The sequence below is a fragment of the Carlito syrichta genome, unplaced genomic scaffold, assembly GCF_000164805.1.
Source record: "Carlito syrichta isolate Samal-C Ts95f unplaced genomic scaffold, Tarsius_syrichta-2.0.1 Scaffold233425, whole genome shotgun sequence".
In the NCBI taxonomy this organism is placed as follows: Eukaryota; Metazoa; Chordata; class Mammalia; order Primates; family Tarsiidae; genus Carlito; species Carlito syrichta.
The window spans coordinates 131,115-145,683 of NW_007177521.1; the positions used below are offsets into that span (position 1 = coordinate 131,115).

Here is a 14,569-nt window from a genome sequence, read left to right on the forward strand (position 1 = left end):
AGGCACCTCTTCACAGCGGCTTCTGGCTCGCACTGCCTATCGCCTGGACCCCTGCTGTAGCCTCCTGGCGGGCCTCTGCTTCTGGTCTTTCCCTCTTGCAGCCTCGTCCCCCACTGACGGCTCTTTCTAAACCACAGCCAGGGCGGCGTCTCTCCCTGCTGAAGGCCGACTTCCTCTCGCCTTGAAGACAAAGTCTAGACTCCCAAGAGCGGACTTGGGTGTCTGTGCCCGCCTGGAGGCTGGTATCTCTTCGAGACCTCTGCCTCCCTTCCTCATCCTCTCCTTCCCACACTAGGATTTGCCTATGATTTCCTGAACCACCCTCATCCCCGGGCCAGGTGGTTCTCTGTGCCCAGAAAGATCTTTCTCGTGTCCCATTACCCTAATCCCCCTTGGTTCATCCCACCATCACGTCCCTCATCTGGTGACACCGACTCATCCACGTGGAGCAAGAGAACCACCAGATCCCCCTAGAGGCGTCTAAGACCCGCCCACGGCACCTGGCACCACCAGCCCTGGCTACTTCCTGTCACTGAGGTGTCCACCATGCCCGCGTGTCCCTCCCCATGCCCCGCCTATGTTGTCACCATGGCTGTCTTCTTTCTTTCACTGGGCAGGTGGCTCTTCGAACCAGGAACTCGCTATTTGTTCCCAGCACAGAGCATTCTTGTGACCACCATGCAATCACATTTTATGGAAGGGCAGACTTCTCAGCTGTAAACGCCCAGACCCGCTCCGGGAGATCTCAGTTGGAAGGAGGTAGGCTGGGGAGAAGACACCGCGCATCGCCGAGAGCCACGGGCCCTGCCCAGAGCTCAGACAGCCGGGAGAAGGCCAGGGCGCACAGAGCTGCTCCAGCTGCGATGACGGCAGGCGCAGGGCGCCAGCGACGCGTGCTTGCTCACAAGCAGAGCCGGGACACCGGGCATCCCGTGAGAAGGAGTTCCACAGACTTGTAAAAATGTGCAGGGTTCCCGTGTGTCCGCACTGGTGTTTACATTTAGGTGTCTGGATGCAGATTCCTTGTGCCTGTAGTTCCAGCTGCTTGGAAGGCTGAGGCAGAAGGATCGCCAGAGCCCAGCAGATGGAGGCTGCAGTGGCCAGGAGCATGCCACTGCACTCTCCTCTGGGCAACAGAGTGAGACTCCAACTCAAAAAAAAAAAAAAGGGGGCAAAAGACATGAACAGACACTTCTCAAAAGAAGATACACAAGCAGTCAACAGACCCATGAAAAAATGCTCAGCCTCACTAATCATCACAGAAATGCAAATCAAAACCACACTGAGATACCACCTAACTCCAATAAGAATGGCCATCATAGCCAGGCTCAGTGGCTCAGCCTGTAATCCTGTGCCTTTGGGAGGCTGAGGTGAGTGGATTGCCTGAACCCAAGGGTTCGAGACCCGCCTGGGGCAACTTGGCGAGACCTCATCTCAACAATAAATCAAAATGAGCCGGGCGTGTTAGCGCACGCCTGTAGTTCCAGCTACTTGGAAGGCTGAGGTGGAAGGACTGCCGGAGCCCAGCAGGTCGAGGCTGCGGTGGCCAGGAGCGGCCACTGCACTCCAGTCTGGGTGACAGAGTGAAACTCCAACTCAAAAAAAAAAAAAAAAAAAAAGAATGGCCATCAAAAACAACAGATGCTGGCAAGGATGCAGAGAAAAGGGAACGCTTCTACACTGTTGGTGAGAGTACAAACCAATTCAACCTCTATGGAAAACAGCGTGGCTATTTCTAAAAGAACTAGAAAATGACATTCTATATGATCCAGCAACCTCTCTTCTGGGAATATACCCAAAGGAATGTATATCATTCTACAAAAAAGATACCTACCCATGCATTTTTATCGCAGCACTACTCGCAATAGCAATAACATGGAACTAATGCTGCCTATCAAAACTGGACTAGATACAAAAAATGTGGTACATATACATGATAGAATATCACACAGTCATAAAGAAGGACAAAATTATGGACTCTGCAGTAACCTCAATGGATTTGGAGTCTATCACACCCAGCGATCTATCATGGAAGCAAAGATCTGAGTACCATATGTTCTCACTTATAAGTGGACCCTTGGACACCTATCATAATACTACAAAACAGGGATTGTGGCAGGACACTGTCGGGGGTGAGGGGCACATAACATCAGTAAGGGTACCTGATCCTAATCCAGGCGAGGTGAGGTCCAGTGGGAAGCCCAAAACCTCACTTGTACCTAAACCACTTAATGTACACAATCCTGACTTCTATTCCCCAACTTTAAAATTAAAAACAAAAACAAAGAAGTGGTGTGCAGAAATTGCCACAGCTTTAATTCATGAAAATCTTCCCCAAATTCTGGATTTGCAAATGGATTTTCAAGTACCTGGACACCATCCTCCAATAGCTTAACCTGCCTGACCTCTCATTATTCTTGTGTCTACTCAAATGTCACATTTTCAAAAAGAAATTGCTCACCACACTGAACACCCACTGGAGAGCAAGCCTCACCTTGACCTGCATCATTCTCTAGCCCACCGCCAGGATTACTTGTTGTCTGGCACTGAAAACTTGCTCAATATGTTGTTTTTTCTCTTTACTGTTTTTCTCCCATGCCTAGAATGCAAGCTCCATGAGAACAGAACCCTCATCTATCTAATTTACAGCTACTAGAAAAGTCTCCGGCACTGATGAGGTTTTCAACAAATATTTGTTTTAATAATTGAAAAAAGAGAATCTTCTTGATAAAGCTCAACCTTCCCTGACGACTTCTCCAGCAGCATCTCCTCCTCCTTCAAACACATCCTTCGTGTGGTCCACACTGAGCTATGTGCAAAGTCACAGCGTACCAGTCCTTGAGGCACTGGTGACAATGCTGACTGGATCTTGCACGTTCCACCCTACACCCCAGCCCTCCCGCCCAGGCAGTAAACATCTCCTTCCCAAAAGTTACCTGCTCTAATAAGCTTTTTCAGGAATCTCTACATCCCAAGGTAGAGCTGACTCTTCCTCCTCGTTTCTGCCTAAGTGTTATCTGTATACTTGTAGCATGTATTTCGATCTCATCCTTCCACCCAGCAATTTCCTCAATGGCAGGGACCATGTGTTATTCATCTTCATATAATCAATATCTATGAAACTGCCTCATTGAATTAAAGCTTATTAAGCTAATGCATGTTATTTTAAGGTGTACCTCATGTTTTTACGTAACATGAAAGCCCATCACAATTAGTGAGTGTGAGTGTGTATATGTGTGTGTGTATGAAAGAGAGAGTAAAAGGGTTTTGGTAAAGTAACTAACAAAGCAGATTAAAATGGACTGATAGGCAATTCCCTCAATTCCCCTCCCACTGTGGAAGCTTTTCTGTCCTTTCAATAAAGCCTGCATTCAAAACATAAAAATAAAAATAGAAAATAAAATAAAAATGGATAGATAGGTGAGCACGGTGACTCATTCCTATAATCCCAGCACTTTGGGAGGCAGAGGCACGGGGATTACCTGAGCCGAGGGGTTTGAGACCAGCCTAGGAAACTGTAGCCATCTCCACAGTAAATCATAAAGTTAGCCAGGTATGGTGGCGTATGCCTGTAGTTCCAGCTACCTGGAAGGCTGAGATGGAAGGATCGCCTGTGCCCAGCTCAAGGTTATAGAGGCCATGAGCATTTCACTGCACTCCAGCCTGGGCAGCAATAAAAAAAGGATAGTGTGAGCCGGGCTCAATGGCTCAGCCTGTAATCCTGCGCCTTTGGGAGGTTGAGGTGAGTGGATTGCCTGAGCCTGCGGGTTCGAGACCCGCCTGGGCAGCGAGACCTCATCTCTACAATAAATCAAAAAATCAGCCGGGCATGGTAGCGCATGCCTGTAATTCCGGCTACTGGGAAGGCTGAGGCGGAAGGATTACCAGAGTCCAGCAGGTCGAGGCTGCGTTGGCCGGAAGCAGCCACTGCACTCCTGTCTGGGCGACAGAGTGAGACTCCAACTCAAAATAAAAAAAAGGATAGTGTGGTGATATTAGTTCAACTATATTTCTGATGTGTTAAATAATTATTAAGCTTCTCAAAAAACTTATTGTTTTCTATACCACTCTACATATGGACATTGTGGATTAAGCCTTGCTCCAAAGATTAAACCACATAACTGGGTAAAACTGAACCCTGGTTTTCTGACTAATGTCTTTTAACATTCAGATTACTGTTTCTAATACCCTAATATCTCTCTCATTCAGGGCACTGTACAGTAATAACATCTTGGCACATTTTTTCAGTTAGTAATTCTTTTGAAAAACAGTAGGTAAGAAAGAAGAGGCAGGGCTCAGTGGCTCAGCCTGTAATTCCACGCTTTGGGAGGCCAAGATGAGTGAATTGCCTGAGCCCGCGGATTCGAGACCCGCCTGGACAACTTGGCAAGACCTCATCTCTATAATAAATCAAAAAAATTAGCCAGGCGTGGTAGCGCGTGTCTGTAGTTCCAGTTACTCGGAAGGTTGAGGCAGAAAGATCACTGGAGCCCAGCAGGTCAAGGCTGCAGTGGCTGGGAGCAGCCACTGCACTCCAGTCTGGGTGACAGAATGAGACTCTAACTCAAAAAAAAAAAAAAAAACTAGCCAGGCGTGGTAGCTCATGCCTGTAGTTCCAACTACTTGGAAAGCTGAGGTGGAAGGATCACCAGATCCCAGCAGGTCGAGGCTGCGGTGGCTGGGAGCAAAGCACTACACTCCAGTCTGGATGACAGAGTGAGACTCCAACTCAAAAAAAAAAGAAAAGAAAGAAAGAAGGACACTCTTAGTAAGGATAGGTACACAATCTTTAAAACAAAACATAATGAAAATCTTCTTAAAATGATTGGCTGAGCCCGGCTCGGTGGCTCAGCGTGTAATGCCGCGCCTTTGGAAGGCTGAGGTGAGTGGATTGCCTGAGTCCACGGGTTCGAGACCCGCCTGGGCAGTGAGACCTCATCTCTACAATAAATCAAAAAAAAAAATCAGCCGGGCGTGGTAGCACATGCCTGTAATTCTGGCTACTTGGAAGGCTGAGGCGGAAGGATCGCTGGAGCCCAGCAGGTCAAGGCTGCGGTAGCTGGAAGTGGCCACTGCACTCCAGTCTGGGCGACAGAGTGAGACTCCAACTCAAAAAAAAAAAAAAAAAAGATTTGCTGGTAACTAACATACCAGGCAGCGCTTTTTAAGGAAGTAGAACACAGAGTATAAACCTGTTTTCTTTTTCTTAAAAAGGAAATAAGGAAGTAAAAAAACTAAAGAGCAACTTCCTGACCACCTGTATGCTACTTTGTCTAAGTTGTGAGATCAAAGAGACGTGGTGCCTACTTTTTAAGTTCCATATAACAAGTAATATTTCAGACAGCTGTCTACTGAATAAACACCCAACCACCCAAGAGAGTCAACAGATCAGTAGCTATCTCTGCAAGAAATTCACCTCCCCAACTAGCCTGCCTTTAAGAAAAATAAACTTAAAAGTCTCTTCCTGTCCACAATTGGTAATGTTCTCCTCTATTTTGTGCTTTGCTCGGCTGACCTAAACCAGATGTCTTTACCAGTTGCCATTATTTTATCTGTCAGTTCCATCCCAACACACCTAATTCCTTTTCACTGAAAGCCTTGGCCAGTCTCACTCTCTGAGCCCCATATCTGCAAGCTAACCCCCAGCTGGCACTAACTCCAGAAGTCACCAGAGAAAACCAAGTCTAAGCCAGGCACGGTGGCTCACACCTGCACTCACACTCGCACGCTGACGGAGGTGAGAGGACTGCCTGAGCTCAGGAGTTCAAGACCAGCCTGAGCAATATGGCGAGTCCTCATCTCTACAATAAACGAAAATATTAGCCGAGCATGGTGGCACATGCCGGTAGTTCCAGCTACTTGGAAGGCTGAGGAAAGGTCACCTGAGCCTAGTAGGTCAAGACTGCGGTGTCCGTGAGCATGCCACTGCACTCCAGCCTGGGAGACAGAGTGATACTTCAACTCAAAAAAATAAAAAAGAAAAAACCTTTTAATAATGTAGAAGAAAAATTCAAAAGCATGTATCTATACATATACATCCTAATGTTAAAGAAACACAAATTCATCTTCAATTCCTCAACCACCCACAAATTATGCAAGTATTCTATTGGAGTCAATTTTACAAGGTATCCTAGACCAGGAAAAAAATATCTATAAAGGACATCAATAGGATAACTCAGTGATTCCCACCAGAGGCAATCTTGCCCCTCCGGGAGACATTTCTGGTGGCTAGGGATGCTGCTAGACGTCCTACAATTTACACAACAGCATCTCAAACAACAAAGTATCTGGCCCAAAATGTCTACAGTGATGAGGTTGAAAAGCCTGGGAGAAACGATGAAATTTGGACATAAAGTACATTGCATCAATGATAAATTTCTGGAATTTAATAATTTTTCTAAGGCATCATAAAATAATAACCTTGTTCTTTGGAAATACACATCAGAGCATTTAGGAATAAAATAGCATATCTCAACCTACCCACAAATGACTCAGGAAAAACTAATATGAATACAGGCAGAGAGAAAGAATGAATGAAAAAGCAACGGGGCAAAATGCTATCAACTGATGAATCTGAACTTTTTTTTATTCTTACAAAATGGAATTATATCAAGATAAAAAGTTGAGCAAGTATTTCTTTTATCTGAGAAACTTTGCACAATTTCCCAAAACTGTTTTGCAAAACAGTTTTCTTTTACTCCTCTCTCAAAGTAAATTACCCTACCTTGAACGGATACTTGCAAATCTGCAACAAATGCCTCAAGTAAGCCAAAAGCACAATTTCTAAAATGTGAACTACAAGTTAGAAACATTTAGATGTCTACCAAGGACACGACGTACTTCAACAAATCATGTAAATGCATGGCCAATACCCTTGGCATTTTTGTATTTTGGGCTTTCAATATGCACTGAAAACTGAAATCATTTAGAATCACATAAGATCTGAACATAACCCATGGGAAAGGAGTATAAGGGATATTACAAAAAGAGTTTTAGGACTCAGATTTTCAGAAGTTTAAAATCAGTTCTGAATTCTTGAACCTTATAATTCCTATTTCTAGGCACGTATTAATTCAAAACCATGCAACAAATATACAACAACAGCTTCATAAATAGCAACAGTTTACTTTTGGAAAAGAGTAAGTTTTTAAGTCCAGGAAAATCTTTAAGTCACTTACAGATGTCTGGGACATACTCGACTGCTGCGTGACACTTCCTGTGGGGGATGTAGATGGTCTTCCACTTGACAGACTTGCCTAAAACAATAAGACCTTTATAATAAGCTGGTAAAAACCTGGAGTTAAAAACTTTCTGGTACCATAAGCCTATAAAGCCACAATAATAAATGTCAATAGGTCTATGTATAAAACGATTCATTTTACAGTCAACACAGTTTAAGCTTTGGACAGATTTTTTTTAAAAAGAAAAAGCTGAATGGTGAAACAGAGGACCCAAAGGCTAACCTTATTTTATTAGCTACACTTATTGTCAGTTTCATTCTACAGCTCTCTGTCATCTTTGAAGTGGAATCACTACCCCAATATTATGAAAAAGAAACCACAGAGACACAGCTGGAGCCAGTGGGTTTCAGTCTCCTAATTCATACCATGAACATGATGTTACTTAAATTTATGAGACTAAAAAGCAGCAACAGCTGAGAGGCTGTTGATAACAGAAGTAAGTTCTTCTCAGATTCAGTCAACTGAGATCCTCCTCTGGCAATATTTAAGATTAACTCTTACACAGTTTTATTTAAATAAGCAGTACAATAATAATAATCTTCTTAAAATTTTTTATTTCAATTTATTTAGAAAAATAGAAATGGGGTCTTGCTATTTTGCTCAGGCTGATCTGGAACTCCCGGGGCTCAAGTGATCCTCCCACCTCAGCTTCCCAAAGTGCTGGGATTACAGGTATGAGCCACACCTGGCCAAAAAAAATATTTTTTATAACAAGTATTTAATCATCAGATCATCCTGTTATCAGCAGGAATAATATGATTGGACTTTAGAAAGACGGACATAGATATCTATGTATAGAACATTACTGGAGTCTACAGTCATACCACCTGAATGCACCTAATCGCGTCTGAAAATTGCTGGAGAAAATACACATTAACACTGTTACAGTGGCTACCACCCAAGAGTGGGAAACAATGGTAGGTATGGACACGGAACATCTCTACTTTTATGAACAATTTTATACTGTTTCTTTAAATGAGTGTAAATTACAAATTACTTAATTTTAAAAAGCTTGTTTTTGGTTAAAATATACAATTCATGTAACCCTAAGTACTCACTGCTGCACCTAGAACTTTATACACACAGCCATGCCAATACCATGATATTTCTCCAATTTGGATAAAAAGCCCTGAGACAAAAGCTGGCAACAGAGTAACATAAAAAACACCCCCCTTTTTTCTCAATTAGCCTCTATTTGACAGCCTATTATTATAGCCCATTCAGGAAAAATAACCACAGGACATGTGAGAACTCTCAGGTAACCCCCACATCTTTCTTTTCAGCAATGACCTGCAGTTTCCACAAACGCTGGCCTCACACACCCGGACTCTCGCCCAGCCTCACCTGAACGGCAGCCAGGCTCTGGAGCTGAGAGCTGCTGAGATGCTGCTGCTGGAGGGCTGCAGTGTGCAGCATCAGGTGTTGCTGCTGGGCTGCATACATCTGCTGCAGGTACTGAGCAGCCGAGCTGGGGGGCCGGTGCAGCGCCTGCTGAATTACCTGCGGGGAGGCAACGGAACCCGCGTCAAACCACCGCCTGAACCTTGGGTTGAACAGGATAGCAGAGTATAAAAAGCGGCAGCTGAAAACATCGTGACTTTACTACACTACACCGTCAAGTTTATTAACATGTTTCCCGCCGGGTGCAGTGGCTCACGCCTGTCATTCCAGTACTCTGGGAGGTGGAGGCAAGAGGACAGCCCGAGCCCACGGGCTATAGACCAGTCTGGGCAACATGGCAAAAACTCATCTTTACAACAAATCAAAAATTAAGGCCGGGTGCAGTGGCTCAAGCCTGTAATCCCAGCACTTTGGGAGGCTGAGGCGAGAGGCCCGCCTGAGCTCAGAGACTCAAGACCAGCCTGGGCAATCTGGTGAGACTTCGTCTCTACAAGAAACCAAAAACAAGACAAATGTGGTAGCACATGCCAGTAGTTCCAGCCACTTGAAAGGCAGAGGTGAAAGGATCGCCTAAGCCCAGCAGGTTTAGGCCGTGGAGGCCGTGAGCGTGCTACTGCACTCCAGCCCAGGTGACAGAGTGAGACTCCGGCCCCACAAATAAAAACAATAAAACAAAGACTCTTCCTCTCAAAAAGAAAAGATTCTTTCCTAGTTATACATCACTAAGATTCACAAAATTGCACACATTAAAACTCCCAGAGGCCAGGCACAGTGGCTCATGCCTGTAATCCCAACACTTTGGGAGGCCAAGGCAAGAGGATTGCTTGAGACCAGGAGTTAGAGACCAGTCTGGGCATCATAGCAAGACCACCACTCTACAAAAATAAATAAATAAAAATTAGATGGGCGTGGTGGCAAGCACCTGCAGTCCCAACTCCTGAGGAGGCTGAGGTGGAAGGATTCCCTGAGTCCCGGATATCAAGGCAGCGGTGAGCTGTGATCATGCTACTGCACTCCAGCCTGGGTGACACAGTGAAACTCCCAACTCAAAAAGTAGAACAGAAGAACAAAACTACCCAGTGGACAATTCACAAAAGCAGCAACAAATAAGCATTTGAAAAGATCTTTAATCTCACTGGTAGCCAAAAACTCACAACTTACAAGATACTATTATCCAACTTTGACATGGATAAAGATTTACAGACTACTACTACTAACTGGGTAAATAGATACTCCCATACTGCTAGTACAAATTGAAGTTGGTATAACCTCTTTGGATTGAACTTGGTAGAATTCAGGGCACCGGCATTAAGAGAAATGGCTTTGCCACGCAGTCACTGCAAGGAGGAACGTGGATCAGATCACCAGCCAGGACAGCAGTCACCAGTCACATGTGCCTCCTGAGCACGTAATGAGGTAAGTGCAACTAAGGAGTTCAGCTTTTAATTTTAAGTTGAATCTTAGTTAATTTTAATGCTAATGTAAAGAGCTACATGTATGCCAGGCTTGGTGGCTCAGCCTGTAATCCCCCACTTTGGGAGGCTGAGGTGAGTGGATTGCCTGAGCCTCCAGGTTCGAGGCCCGCCTGGGCAACTTGGCAAGACCTCGTCTCTCTACAATACATCAAAAACCAGCTGGGCGTGGTAGTGCGTGCCTGTAGTTCCAGCTACTTGGAAGGTTGAGGCAGAAGGATTGCCAGAGCCCAGCAGGTTGAGGCTGCGGTGGCCGGGAGCGGCCACTGCACTCCAGTCTGGGTGATAGAGTGAGACTCCAACTCAAAAAAAAAGGAGCTACATGTAGCTAGTAGCCACTGTAATGCACACTGCAGAGGTAGAGCTATTATTTAGTAACAAAAAATTCCCAAATATATCATTAGGGGAAAAACGTAGGTTACAAAATAGAGCATAAAGACACCAATTTTATGTAAAACTATGTGAACAAATACACAGGATGCTTTCACGTGATGATACAGGTGAAAATAACAATACCAGAAAAATACTGAAAGACTGCCAATGGGTAGTTAGATTAGCTCCTGGTTTGTACTTTTCCATAAATGTCTGAAAATCTTACAATAAGTCGGTTTCGTATGAATAATCATATAAAATTATACAGGTATTTCTTTTTTAAAAAATTACTCAATAATCACACTTTGTCTTACTTTAACACAGAATAAAACTATTCTCACTGAAAAAAATTCCCGACAGTCTTAATTTCTGTGGCTACTTGTTAGTAAACTGTAAAATGTGAGGCTGAAATTTCACAAATAGACATAAAAAGACGAGTCTTCTGATAAGAACAGAGGAAAACCCTGTACTTGTCAAAAGGTAAGCCAGACTACGCTGGTCCTACGCAACCGCATCCGAAGGTCCCATCGTGCCCACTGGGAGTCTAACACAGCACAGAATTCTCATCTCAGCATCAAACCAGAGTTTTCAAAGAGTTAAGGGAGCAACAGAGAAAAATCCTATTGCTTGAGGTCCTAACTCAGGACACCTTCAACCACAAAGCCATTAATCCCTTATCCAAATATCAAGAACGCATACTTCTGTGTTTTATTGTTTACTTCCATGTGTTCACATCTCCTCTCTTCAACTATAAACTGCTACGCCTGCTATAAATTTAAGTCACAAAATCAGTGTGGGCTTTTGACCCGCGTTGCAGGGGACTACACATCAGCATTAAGTGATTTAGAAACATAACAATATGCTTTTTCAGTCAGCTAATATATTTTTATTTGTTCTTCTAATTCCATAACAAAAATTGAAAATCAGACTGAAATAGCAAATAATCTATCTGACATGTATTTTTGCCAGAATGTGGTCATTTTTTCTGTGGTCAACATAGTCTTTCATTACCATTCAGTGCAATACTCACAGCACTGAATACATACATGTTAAGGGTAGAGAATACTGTTATTATTTATTATAAATTCTTAAGCACCTACAGAGGGTGAAGAGAATTCACAGGACTGAAAAAGAAAACTGAATGATTAAAGAACTACTTGGCTAGTTCAATAAATATTGACTTTATTGCCTTTTAGGAGAAGCAATTCTATAATCTCATAAGAACCAGAGTTAGTGCTATTTGTGAGATGTATCTGTTTCTTCTTATCTTCAGTAACGCCTTTTGTAAAAAAAATACATCCAGCGTAAGTGAAAACTCACAAAATGACATACTAGAATATCAAATCAGGCCAAGCACGGTGGCTCAAGCCTGTAATCCCAGTACTTTGGGGGGCCGAGGCGAGAGGACTGTCTGACTCCAGGGGTTCAAGACCAGCCCGGGCATCTTGTTGAGACCTTGTCTCTACAATAAATCAAAAAATTAGCCTGTGTGGTGTGGTGTGGTGGCACACGACTGTAGTTCCAGCTACTTGGAAGGCTGAGACAAAGGGATCCCGAGTCTAGCAGGTCAAGGCTGTGGTGGCTGTGAGTGTACCACTGCACTCCAGCCTGGGAGAAAGAATGAGACTCCAACTCAAAAAAATAAAAATAAAAAATTAGAATATCAGATCATCTGTATACTCAAAGATCTAGATGACCTTCCCTATATCCTTTGCCTCAAAGAAAGATGAAAAACATTAGAAGTACACTCTACATTCCAGTATGAATTTCTGCTGAACTGACTGGGTTTCCAAAGGTTCTGATTCCAACTCTACAACAACTTCAGAAAACTAAGTCCTAAACCATAAAATGGTGAATAGCCATTATACTGGGGTATCCACCAAGGAAAAGAGCAGAGGGAGGGCTATATTGTAAACAGTTGATTTCAGGGTAGAATTCAATTCTGAAGATTCCAGAGAAGGTGCATAAAAGCCAGGCACCATGTCTCATGTCTATAATCCCAGCACGTGGGGAGGCGAGAGGACAGCCTGAGCCCAGGGGTTCGAGGCCAGCCTGGGCAATTTGGCAAGATCTCGTCTCTACAATCAATCAATCAATCCATCAATCAATCAGCTGGGCATGGTGTGGCTCGCGTGTGGTTTCAGCTACTTGGAAGGCTGAGGCGGAAGGACTGCCGGAGCCCAGCAGGTTGAGGTTGGCGTGGCCGTGGGCGACACTGCAGTCCAGCCTGGGTGACCATGAGATTCCAACTCAAAAAAAAAAACGTGGGCATAATACCAAAAATAAGAACTCACAGAGTGGTAAAGGGCACAAACTCTGAAGTCAGAGAATTGCCCAGTTGAGTTTGGGAAAATTATTCAGCCTCTCTAAAATACTTTTTTCTCATCAGTAAAATGGAGATAACAGTATCCACTTCACAGAGGAGTGGTGATAATTAAAGGAGATAATTCACGCATTTATCAAATGTTTGGCACATGACAATTATTCGGTAGATATTTGCTATTATTATTGACTGGAAACCTATAATGTGCCCCACACAGTTCTGGATACTTCATTCAATCCTCGCAGTAACTCATGGAGCAAGTGGTCTCACCTCATTTTAGCTTTCGGAGGCTCAAGGGATTGTTTCTTACCCAAGACCACCGAAGACAGCTCCTAAAGGTAATACACGTGGACTTCAAATGGGGCACAACGGACAGCAAGGCCGTGCCCTTCTCTATAATGCCGTATTGACCCAATCCACAGGATCGTAAGGCTCATCAAGTGAACTTTACTTTCTCCACTAAGTGACTTTTCCTAGGTAAATATGTCCTTCCTCCTCTGCCCCGAAAAGCTTTAGAATGGATCCTCCTGTGTCGTGTTCCTAGACCTCTTCGGTTTGAAGTAAACCTTTTTTTTTCTCTTTTGATTTTTATCTTGAAATCATGGGGTACAATCCAGGGTGAGGCATACAAACGTTCCTTGTGCGGGTGCCTCTGTTGACGAGGCGTGCCCCCGCTTCCCCAAGTGGATGTTGACGACTGTCCATCCCAGCTCCCCATCCCTCACCCCCTCCCTGCAGTGTCCCACTACTTTCAGTCCCTTCCCTACGGCAGTTGTTCAAGGTCCACTGATGACTGAGAACATGTGGTACTCGGCTCTGCTTCTCTGACAGATCACTCAGTGTTACAAACTCTAATTCCATCCAGGTTGCTGCAAAGTTCGTGATTTTGTTCTTCTTTATGGCTGTATAATATTCCATTGTATATATGTACCACTTTTTTCATATACTCCTCTTTTGATGGGCAGCACGATAGGTTCCATGTTCTTGCTATTGTGAACAATGCTGTGATAAACATACGTGTGCAGGTATCTTTATATTTTACAGAGTGAACTGAGTTCTTCCAGGTATATTCCCAGTAGGGGGATTGCGGAGTCATATGGAAGTTCAATTTTTAGAACTTTTAGGAATCACCACACTGATTTCCACAGAGGCTGCACTAGTTTACACTCCCACTAACAGTGTAGAAGTATTCTTTTTTTGCCACATCCTCTCCACCATCTGCTATTTTTTGAGTTATTGATGATGGTCATTCTGACTGGAGTTAGGTGGTATCTCAGTGTAGTTTTATGTGTTTATTTTTTATAAACAATATTTTTTATTATGATATTGATATTGTGGAGTACAGTTAAGGGTTAAGTATACAAATATGCTTCATTCAGGCACCTTTGTTGATGAAATAAACTCTTAACACACCCACAGACCTGACTAGATCACACGACTTACATATTTTGGGTTCCAATAGAAAACAGAAACACCTGGAGCCATTTTGCACATTGGGGATATAGGATGAGTATCTTCCTATTGTAGCAGCACCCAGAGACCTTCCAATCATAATTTATCTTGACTCATAGTCTTATAAACTACATGCTGACAAAGGTAATAGAATCATCAACAGTATGATTATTAAATAACTTAGTTGTTGCTATTCGAATGTATTCCCCAAAAGAGTATGCATTAGAAACTTTCTTTTTTTTTTTGAGTTGGAGTCTCACTACGTTGCCCAGGCTAGAGTGCAGTGGCACGCTCATGGCCACCCTAGG

The 14,569-nt window shown here is 43.7% G+C and overlaps 1 long non-coding RNA gene across 1 annotated transcript in view; it reads right to left on the bottom strand.

Annotated features, from left to right (window-relative positions):
• LOC103253479 overlaps positions 1 to 8,744 on the bottom strand; it is a 13,965-nt gene extending 5,221 nt beyond the window's left edge. The window contains exons 1-2 of the long non-coding RNA XR_503877.2: positions 8,586 to 8,744; positions 7,179 to 7,256 (exon numbers count right to left, since the gene is read on the bottom strand). This is a non-coding gene — a long non-coding RNA (uncharacterized LOC103253479). The remainder of the gene's footprint in view (positions 1 to 7,178; positions 7,257 to 8,585) is intronic.
• Between the last annotated feature and the right edge of the window lie 5,825 nt (positions 8,745 to 14,569).